This window comes from Symphalangus syndactylus, chromosome 7 (genome assembly GCF_028878055.3).
Source record: "Symphalangus syndactylus isolate Jambi chromosome 7, NHGRI_mSymSyn1-v2.1_pri, whole genome shotgun sequence".
Lineage (NCBI taxonomy): Eukaryota > Metazoa > Chordata > Mammalia > Primates > Hylobatidae > Symphalangus > Symphalangus syndactylus.
In genome coordinates this window covers 25,068,077-25,079,582 of record NC_072429.2, presented here as the reverse complement: position 1 = coordinate 25,079,582, position 11,506 = coordinate 25,068,077, and the positions used below count along the sequence as shown (strand labels likewise).

At 37.4% G+C, this 11,506-nt stretch overlaps 1 pseudogene; it reads right to left on the bottom strand.

The window, feature by feature from the left end:
- Positions 1–8,540: 8,540 nt before the first annotated feature.
- On the bottom strand, positions 8,541–8,861 carry LOC129486065 (glutaredoxin-1-like; annotated as a pseudogene).
- Between the last annotated feature and the right edge of the window lie 2,645 nt (positions 8,862–11,506).

Below are 11,506 nucleotides of genomic sequence, written 5' to 3'. Positions count from 1 at the left end.
AAAGAGATTTATTTTAAAGTATGTGAAGGCAAAATTTAATAAAATGGCCTAAGGGTTCATATATATATACATATATATATATATAGAGAGAGAGAGAGATATTTTTAGAGTAGGAAAACCAGAGTAATTTATCTAGACTGGAAGATATTCTCGTTTAAATGGTCCTGTAGGCATGCTTCATTGTTTTTTTATTATTTTGTCTCCTCTGACTGTGTATTTTCAAATAGCCTGTCCTCAAGCTCACTAATTCTTTATTCTTCTTGATCAGTTCTGCTGTTAAAAGACTCTGTTGCAGTCTTTAGTATGCCAATTGCATTTTTCAGCTCCGTAATTTCTGCTTGATTCTTTTAAGTTACTTCAATCTCTTTGTTAAATTTGTCTGATAGAATTCTGAATTTTGTCTCTGTGTTATCTTGAATTTCTTTGAGTTTTCTCAAAAGACTTATTTTGAATTCTCTGTCTGAAGGGTCACATGTCTCTGTTTCTCCAAGATTGGTCCCTGGTGCCTTATTTAGTTCATTTGGTGAGGTTATGTTTTTCTGGATGGTCTTGATACTTGTATATGTTTGTCTGTGTCAGGGCACTGAAGAATGAGGTATTTTTTGTAGTCTTCTCAATCTGGGCTTGTTTGTACCTATTCTTCTTGGAAAGGCTTCCACATATTTGAAAGGGTTTGGGTGTTGTTTTCTAAGCTGTATCAGCTTTAGGGGGCACCCCAAGCCCAGTAATGCTGTGGTTCTTGCAGACTTGTAGAGGTACCACCTTAATGGTCTTGGATAAGATCTGGGAGAATTCTCTGGATTACCAGGCAGAGCTATTTTATCTCTTCCCTTACTTTCTCCCAAACAAATGGAGTCTCTCTTTGTCTTTTTAGTTACCTGGAGCTGGGGGTGGAGTGACATGAGCACGCCTTTGGCCACTACCACTAGGATTGCACTGGGTCCAGCCTGAAGCCAGTACAGCACTAGGTCTCCCTCAAGGCCTGCCATGATCAGTCCTTGGCTACCACCTATGTTTGATCAAGACCCTGGGGCTCTATAATCAGCAAGTAGCAAAGCCAACCAGGCCTGTGTCCTTCCCTTCAGGGCTATGAGTACCCTCAGTCCCAGAGCACATCTGGGGGTACTGTCCAGGAGTCAAGGACTGGAGTCAAAAATGTTCGAAGTTTACCTGGTGTCCTGTTGTAGTGCGGCTGAGCTGGGAGTCAAACCACAAGATGCAGTCCTTCCTGCTCTTTCCTCCCCATTCCAAAGTCAGAAGGACCTCACCCCATGGCCACCACTACTGCAGGCCCATGGAGAGTACTGCCAGACTACTGCAATGTTCCCTTAAGACCCAAGGGTTCTTCAGTCAGCTTGTGGTGAATGCTGCCTGGCCTGGGACTCACCCTTTAGGACAGTGAACCCTCGGGCCCAGGGAAAGTCCAGAAATGCTATCTAAGAGCCGAGTCCTAGAATAAGGAACCCAAGAGCCTGTTTGGTACTCTACCTTTCTGTGGCTGTGCTGGTACCTAAGGTGCAAAACAAAGTTGCTCTTACTTTTTCCCTTTACTTTTCTCAAGTGGAAGGAGTCTTGTCCCATAGCCACCACAGCTGGGAATGTGCTGAGTCTCACCCGAAGCCAGCAAATTTCAGAGTCTCACCCAAAACTCTCAACGTAGTCCTTGTGTATTGCTGCTGGTTATTCAGGGACCAAGGGGTCTTGAGTTGGCAGGTGACAAATCCTGCTAGGACTGGGTTCTTCCTGTCAAGGCAATGGGGTCCCTTCAGCCCAGGGTGTGTACAGAAATGTTGTCTGGGTACTAGGGCCTGGAAGTGGGGGCCTCGCGACTCTGACTGGTGCCCTGCTGTGGCTGAGCTGACATCCAAGATGTAAGACAAAGTCCTTCCCACACTTCTCCCTCCTCTCCTCAAGCAGAGGGAAGGGGTTTCATTTGGAGCCATGAGCTGTGGGGAGGTTAGGGGAGAGGTGATGCTATCACTTCTTTAGCTGCCCTGGCTGGTGTCTCAGTAGGTCATGTGCTCCCCCAGCTCACTGGCTCTGGTCCCAGTTGAGCACTAGGATTCACCTAGGAGTTGCAGTTCTTGTGGCCTAGACTGCCTTTCAAGTATATTTAGGGCCCCTATATCACTTTAGCTCCTGGTGGCGAGGCTTGCAGGAAGTCAAGCTTGGACCACTGGGATCAGCAATTCCCCACTGACTAGGGCTGGTTTAACTGATCCCTCCATGGGCGGGCATCAGCTGTGTTTGATCTGGTTTTGTTTTCCACTATAACAGGTCAGCGTGAGTTCAATGCCCCAACATTGTGTGCTCTCCCTCCCCAAGAACACAGAAATGCTCTCTGGACCACACTGCCTCTGTCAGGGGATGCAGGAGCAGTGGCGTTAGTGATTCAGGATTGTTTTCCCTACCTCTTTATTGCCTCTTTCAGTGATATGAAATTAAAAGCAGGTGCTGTGAGTACCCATTTGATTTTCACTTCTTATTCAGGTGCTTTTTGTGTAGACAGTTGTTAAATTGATGTCCTTGCGGGTGTGGGGGATAATCGGTGCAGCCTTCTATTCCTCCATCCTGCTTCCTCAATTCTCTTGTATATATGGGATTCAAATTGAGCTTTGAAAAAATGATGGAAAAAGACTAGGGGCCATTCTTGATTACACAACACAAATAAAAGTGTAGCAAGGAGAATGAGTTTTGGGTATATGCTGGGACAGCATGGTATAAATAGATATCAAAGTGAGCTTGGGAATTTGGCTGTTCTGCATCTCCCCCATTTATCTATATTTACAAGGAAAGTTCAGCCATGTGGCCTGAGAAGCTGAAAGAAAGGGTTAGTTAGAAAAAAACAGGGCAGAAATGTGGAGATGACTCATGGTAGGAGAGTCCTTTCAGATGTCAGTATCATATTTTGGTTTCTTCCTGAGGCTGTTATAATCTTGGCTTTGGTTTCTTTGACACACCTTGTTAGCATCATAGTTAATTCTCATTTTGACCTGAGGCACTTGAATTTAGTTTTAGTATTGTAATAAAAACCAGTCACACAGGTAATGTACTTTACTAAGGTCAAAAATTTTAAATTCTTAGCATGGCCTCAATGATTCCCAGCTTTTTTTGTGCCAGCTTCCCAACCTGAGGCAAGGTGCTCACATTGTCTTTTGTCAGTTCACTGGGCACAACAAACTTGTACCCTTTTGAGGGTCCTTTTAGATAATGGTTCCATTTCCTTACATTTATTCCCCTCTTCTCTTTTCACTACTCCTACTTCAAAGCTTAAATGTTACTTTTTTAGACAGAACTTTCCTCGCAGTAATTCTAAGTTTGTTTTCTGTTATATTTATTACCATTATGACTTTATATTTGTATGATTTATATATACAACTATATATATTTGTTTTGTATATATGTATTTGTATATTTGTATTTGCATATGTATATACGTATTTGTATATATATACATATACAAATATCTATATTTGCATACATATATACGTCTGTGTATGTGTGTGTATATATATGTGTGTGTATAAGCATATATATATATGTACATATATAGATAGAGAGAGAAAGAGGGAGAGAGAGAGAGAGAGAGACATAGTCTTCCTATATCACCCAGGCTGGAGTGCAGTGGCACAATGATGGCTCACTGCAACCTCGACCTCAAGGGCTCAAGCGATTCTCCCACCTCAGCTTCTTGAGTAGCTGGGATTGCAGGTGCATGCCACCATGCCCAGCTATTGTATGATATTTTAAAACTTGTCTTCCTATAAATTCATGAACAGTATATTTTTCATTAATTTTTATTTATAGAGTGCCTATAACATTGTGAATGTGCTTATACATATTTGTAATGGGTAGATGAATGGATAGAGAAGTGAATAAACATGAGGAAAAGAAAGATACATTTTGTTATATTGATATGTAAGTATTATTTTTCAAGGCTATTACAAATGCATTGTTTTCTCTTAACATTCAACTTTCAACTGTTTATAGTTGATATATAAGAAAGCAATTGACTTTTATATATGGACCTTGTTTCCTGAGACTGTGCTTTACTTATATGTTAACTAAAGAAGTTTTTTTTTTCTTTTTTGGGAAAGGGAAGGGTGTTTAAATTTTCTACATAAACGATACTGTAATTTCCATATCAAAAACAGTTTTATTCCTTCTTTCCAATTTGTATATCTTTCATTTCTTTTTTCTTATTTTATTGTGCTATCTAGAGTTCTAGTACAATATCAAATAATATTGCTGAAAGAGGACATTCTCACCTAGTTTCCCATTTTATGTAAAAACCATCCAGTCTGTAATGAGTAAGTATGATGTTAACTGTACATTTTTCATAAACGTACTTTATCAAGTTAGGGAAGTTCTCCTCCATTCCACTTTATTGAGGGTTGTTATGTTGAATGGTTGCTGAGTTTTTCCCATTTTTTCATTGTTAATTGATTGTATTGTATGATTTTGTATATTTAGCCTGTTGATTTGGTAGATTACCTTGATTAATTTTTTAATGTAAACCCATCTTGCATACCTGAATTAAATTCCACTTGTCCATGGTTTATACTCTTATAATACATTCTTAGATTTGATTTGCTAATTTTTTTGTTGAGGGTGTTTGCATCAAAAGTTCATGACAGATATTGATCTGTGCTTTTTCTTTCTTGCAATGTCATTATCTGGTTTCAGTATTGTAATGTTTTTAATCTATGACCTCATCAAATGGGTTAAGAAGATTTTTTTTCTGCTTCTATTTCCTGGAAGAGATTATGGAAAATTGGTATTATTTCATTTTTTTTCTTTATTTCTTCTAAAAAAAAGGGGGAGTGATACATGTGCAGAACGTGCAGGTTTGCTATATAGGTATACGTGTGCCATGGTGGTTTGCTGCACCTATTGATCCATTCTCTAAGTTCCCTCCCTTCATCCCCCATCCTCCAACAGGCCCTGGTGTGTGTTGATCTCCTCACTGTGTCCATGTGTTCTCAATGTTCAACTCCCACTTATGAGTGAGAACACGTGGTGTTTGGTTTTCTGTTCCTGTCTTAGTTTGCTGAGGATGTTGGCTTCCAGCTTCATCCATGTCCCTGCAAAGAACCTCATCTAATTCTTTTTTATGGCTGCATAGTATTCCATGGCATATATGTACCACATTTTCTTTATCCAGTCTATCACTGATGGGCATTTGGGTTAGTTCCATTCCTCTATCTGTCTATACATACACAAACACACATGTATATAGGTATGCAAATATATATTTTTATTTGTATATATACAAATACATATATGCATATATGAATATAAATATATATGTATAACATACACATATATACAGTTGTATACATATATACATCATACAAATATAAAGTCATACATGCTAATAAATATAACAGACAAAACAAACTTAGAAGTACTGTGAGGAAAGTTCTGTCTAAGAAAATAAAACTTAAGCTTTGAAGTAGGAGTAGGAAAGATAGAAGAGGGGAATAAATGTAAGGAAATGGAACCATTATCTAAAAGGACCCTCAAAAGGATACAAGTTTGTTTTATCCTTGATAAAAGACAATGAACTGATAAAAGACAATGTGAGCACCTTGCCTCACATTGGGAAGCTGGCATAAAAAAGCTGGGAATCATTGAGGCCATTTTAAGAATTTTAAATTTGCTAGAATTCAACAGTGTAACAATTTGGCTCTGTTTTCCTTTCAGATGTTATTTTAGTTGATTCAATGTATATAGTAGATATGGGGTTTTGCATGTTATATAATTATCTCTTGTAAATTTTGGCATTTTGTGCCTTTTAAGAAATTTGTCTATTTAATTCATCATATTTTTAGATTTGTGGGCATGCAGTTGTTCAGAATATCTTATTATTTTCCTCTTAATATTCTGAACAACTGTATTCCCACAAATTTAAAAACAAGATCAGTAGTTATTATTCTTTCTTCATTTGTCTGATTTCTTATTTTCTTGTTTAGCCTGGCTACATGTTTATAATTTAATGACTTTGGTTTCATTTATTTTTTCTATAGCTTTCCTGCTTTCAATTTCATTGATTTTTGTTGTGTTGTGTTTTCTTGACTTCTACTTACTTTTGGTTTATATTTCTGTCATTCCTCTAGCTTCTTAAAGTGAAAGTTTAGAATCTTTATTTTTAAATACTTCTTCTTTCCAAAGTACATATTCAATGCTGTAAAATTCCCTCTCACCACTGCTTTTGTGCCATCCAAAAAGTTTAGTAGGTTACATTTTCATTCTTATTTAGTTCAAAATATTTTTTCTTTTTTTTAATTATGCTTTAAGTTTTAGGGTACATGTGCACAACGTGCAGGCACACCAACATAGCACATGTATACATATGTAACTAACCTGCACATTGTGCACAAAATATTTTTTCATTCATCTTGAGACTTCTTTTATCCATGTAAAATTCAGAAGTATACAAATTAATATTCAAATATTTGGGAATTTTCCAGCTCTATTCCTAGTTTCCTATTCCTTGATTTCTAGTTTAATTCCACTGTGGTATTAGAATATGCTTTATAATATTCTTTCCCTAATACAACGTTAACCTATGGCTTTATTGTACAAAATACAGTCCATCTTATTCAATTTTGTTTTGAGCTTAAAAGAAACTCTATTCTGCTTCTGTTGATGGAGTATTCTAAAAATGTCAATTAGAACAAATTGACTGATAGTACTGTTCATTTTATCTATATCCTTACTGATTTTCTGCCCACATAATCTGTCAGTTACTGGCAGATGATCATTGACATTTCCAAATGTAATAGTAAATTTGTCTATTTTCAGTTTTAGCAGTTTTTCCTCATGTAGTTTGATTTTCTATTGTTAGGTGATGTTATATTATCTTGGAGATTCAATCCTTTATAATTATTTTATGCCCCTCTTTATGCTAGATCTATTTTTGTTGTTCTGAAGTCTGCTTTGTCTGAAGTAAATACAACTACTACACTTAAAAAAATTAGTGTTTGCTAATTGCTATAACTTTCTTCTACTGCTGAATGGTATAACTTTCCCTATTCCTTTGCTTTTAATCAATCTGTATCTTTATATTCAAAGTGGGCTTCCTGTAGACAACATATAATTGGGTTCTGGGGTGTTTTTTAATCCATTCTGATGATTTATTTTAATTTATATAATTAGATCATTGTTATGTAAACTGATTATTGAAATAGTTAGATTAATATCAACATATGTATAACTTCAATTATGCTTTTGTTTTTGTCTCCCAACCCCATTTATTTTCTTTCTCTAGTCTAAATTGCGTGCTTTATATGATTCAATTTTGCCTCATCTGTTAACCTGTTATTATTATTATTATTATTATTATTTTACTTTTTGAGTGGCTACCCTGATCATTTATAATATATATTTTCTACTAATCTCAGTTTTCAAATAATACTGTACCACTTCATGGGTAAAGCAAATACCCAATAACAGAGAATTCCCATTTTCTCCCTCCTATCCTTGTGACAATGTTGTTGGCTATACTCAGCCAATACATTTTTATGATAATTACTTTATTTTATTGTTTTCATATATAGGTTTTTTAATTAGAAAAGAAATTAAGTGTCATCACTAGAGACTGAAAAAGGGAATTAACAATCTTACAATTCTAGAACAGGCAAACTTCATGATAAGGGATTCTTAAGTTTTGAAAGTGTGGGGGCTCCTTCACAGATACACTCATGGTGTAGGGGGCTGTAAGTTTTCTCAGATGTTTTACATTTCATGCTTTAATCTTTGCTTGTAGTCTACATCAAATAAATACACAGTGTTCAGGATTATCTGGATAGCCATCTTAAATAACAGAGCGTTCCGCATGACCACAGCCTCTGCCTTGTGCCTCTGATCCATGTGACACCAAGACCAACTATGCTTTTCATATGATTTCTCCAATTGGGTCCTGTGACCTTTCAAAGAATTGTTGAACATTTCCTATGAGATCCGTGGAGGATAAGGTGGAGAACGCTGGTTCAGAGCAGTGATTTTGAAGATGGGATGGGATGGGGTGGAGTTGAGTGGAGAGATGCATGTAGTTTGAAAGAACACATTCAAAATACCCACTGATTTCATAATATAAACTCCATAAAGTCAAGCAACAAAATGATTTCAGCTAGTGGGCAGTAGCAGATAACCAACTGTGGATTCATCATTGTAGAGAAGGAGTCAGGATAAACATCGTTGAAAAACGCTGGCTTAGAGGTAGAGACATGCTGACACATGGAGAACAGTAAGAAACGCGTGCCAAAGAGAACAATTGAGGGTCAGTGAGCGAATCCTGGGCCAGAACTTGTCACAGTCTTCTGAAAACCAAAGAGCACATCCAGAAGAAAATCAAGATGGCCCATCAACCTTCTTGGCCCTGTGGTTAAGAGCAAGTTGGCCCACTTTTAAATACTGAGCCAAAAGAGGAAAAAAGCTGTATGTGTCCCTAAATTCATCCACCAGGAAGTGCTGTCATCATATGCAATGCCATCCAGCTCTTGAGGAGGGACGTCAGCATGGGGCCTGCTCCGTGGTTACTGCAGAGCTCCAGTCTGCTTTAGCTGCGTCAGCAGTTCCCCACTCTGTTGCATAGAGACTAGATCACTGTATCCGCCTATACAATCTTTACCGATAAAGACTCAAGGCACCATTCTTGCTCCCGTGAGCTGTTGCAAGTAATCTTGAATCTTGTTAGTGTGGTTGGTGGCTGTGATATCGACAAATTCCAGAAGCCTTTGTTTGGTGGGCAATTGACTGAGGATCTCTTGGGCCCTCCTGCAGTATGGACAAGTGGGCTTAATGAACACAACCACCTTCCCAGGTTGGATTTTGCAGTTCACGAACTCTTGAGCCATGCAGATGGGCTGCGATCTCCCCAGGAAGAATTCTCAGTTGCAGGTACTGCTTGGGGTATTGAGCCACGATAATTACTTTAAATAGTTATGTTTTAAATGAATTTTTAAAAATAAAAGATTTCACCTTCATTTATTCTTTCTCAGATGCTTTTTTTTTCTTTATGTAGATCCCAGTTTCTGACACATATTGATTTTCATTTCCTGAAGAACTCCTTTATTTTTCTTGTAGGGTAGATCTGAAGGCTGTGAATTCCCCCACTTTCTGTTAGTCTCAAAAAGTCTTTATTTCTCCTCCATGTATGAAAAATACTTTCACTGAATATAGAATTCTAGGTCGGCGGGGATTTTCTTTCAATACTTTTAAGTATATCACTCCACTTTCTTAACATTTACACCTTTTCTGATGAGTAGTCTTTTGTAATGTTTGTCTTTGTTCTTCCATTTGTGAGGTGTTCCTTTCCTCTAGATACTTTCAAGACTGTCTTTGGTTTTCTGCAGTTTGAATATGACATGCTTAGGGGTGTGTGTGTGTGTGTGTGTGTTTGTGTGTGTGTGTGTGCGCGTGCATGCACGTGCATGCCTTTTTCTACTTGGTATTCTCTGAAATTCCTGAATTCGTTGTTCGGTCTGCCATTAATTTGAGGACAATCTCAGTCATTATTACATTACCTTCTTTAGTTGTATTCTCTCTTTCCTTTTCTTCTGGTATTCCAATTGCTTGTATGTTTTACTTTTGAAGTTGTCTCACAGTTCTTAGGTGTTCTGTTATGTTTTATTAATTTATATTCTCTATGCATTTAGTTTGGGAAGTTTTTATTGACCTATTGTCAAGCTCACTGATTCTTTCCTCTGCTTTTTAGTGTACCAATGATTCCATCACAGACATTTCTCATTTCTGTTACATTTCCTTTTGATTTTTAGAGTTTCCATATTGCTGTTCCTCTTACACATCTGTGCCTGCATGTTGTCTACTCATTCTATTAAAGAATAAAGATTTTCATGTGCTCATGATAGTTATTTTAAAGTCTTGTCTGATAACTCCAATGCCTATATCATATCCGCATCTTTTTCTGATGATTTAATTGTCCCTTCATACTGTGTTTTTCTTGTCTTTTGGCAGGCCTTATAATTTTTGTTGTTTAAAACCAGGTATATTGTATCAGGTCATTGAAACTGAGTTACATAGGCCTCTTGTATGCTGGTTTATGATCATCAAGTTAGGAGTTAGGCTGTGCTTAATGTGTGCTGTAGCCATAGGTGTCAGAATTTCACATTCTGCTTCTGTCCTAGTTTTGTTTTCTTCTTGACTTTGGGCTTTTCTAAGCACTTCTCCTTAGAGAGAATATGAGCTCTTCCAGCTCAAATTCATGATTATACTTGAGCCCTGTTGATGTGATGGAGGAGGGAAAGTATTCTATAATCTTCTGATTAAATCTCACTATTGTAATGTAGTGTAGTGTGTTGGTGGAGTATAACATGCACAGATGTTTTTCTGGTGATATGACTATACTTTCTCTCCAGGGCCCTTTTCTCTGCCCCGGCTGCAGCAATGCAAATGTGTCTTTTGAAATCCTGGCCCCAGTTTAGTGTCTTTCCCCTTCCTTAGGTGACACAGGAAGGATAAAGGTGGCTTGAGAGCGAGCCATGCCCTTAAAAGTCTTTTCTTCTGGAGGATACACCTTTTCTATAGAGGGATTTCAGGGCTTATTTCACAGTGATTACGCTTCCTTTCCTGTTATTAAAACCATGGCTAGGTATTTCTCCAATCTTCAATCTGGGAATCCTGTGGTGTTCCTGTAAGTAAAGCCCACAAAAATGTGGGTCCCTTCCCTCAGACTGCAGCTTCAGGGGCTTCTTACTTACATGCTAGTCCATGTTTAACCTCCATCAGTTTGTCAAAATTGTTATTTACGTCTTCCTATCAGTTTATGTTTCCAGCAGCTATTGCCTCAGGTAAGCAGATCTCAGCTGCATATCACTAAATGATCCTTTCTCCCCAGATTTTGGGATGGTGATTTGTCATGCAGTCCTTGTCCTCTAATGGGTCAAAGAAAAAACATTGATTTTCAATTTGTTCAGCTCCATCTTATTGTAATGATGGGAAATACAACTTTCAAGCCATTTGCATGTCAGAGCTAAAATTTGAAGTTCATTGCTTTATTTTAAATTAAATTATTATTTTGAGATATTTGTAAATTCACATGCAGTTTTAAGAAAAGAGGGCTAAGAGTCTCTCAGTGATAACATTTTGCAAAACATTTTTGCATGACAACATAGCCAGGATATGATGATGATATAAGCCAGTTATTTTATTCAGATATGTCCAGTTTTACTTCTACGCATTTGTGTTTGTGTGTGTTCATGTATGTGTATGTGTGTGTGTCTGTGTGTATGTGTGTGTAGTAAACTCTATGCAGTAGTCTCCCCTTATCCCTTGTCCATGGCTTTGCTTTCTGTGGTTTCTGTTACCTGTGGCCAACCTTGATTTGAAAACATTAAATGGAAAATTCCAGAAATAAACAATTTCATAAGTTTTTTTAACTTTATTTTAGGTTCAGGGATACATGTGCATGTTTGATATTTTGATAAATTGCATATCACTGGGGGTTTGGAGTACAGCTGATTTTGTCACCCAGGTAGTGAGC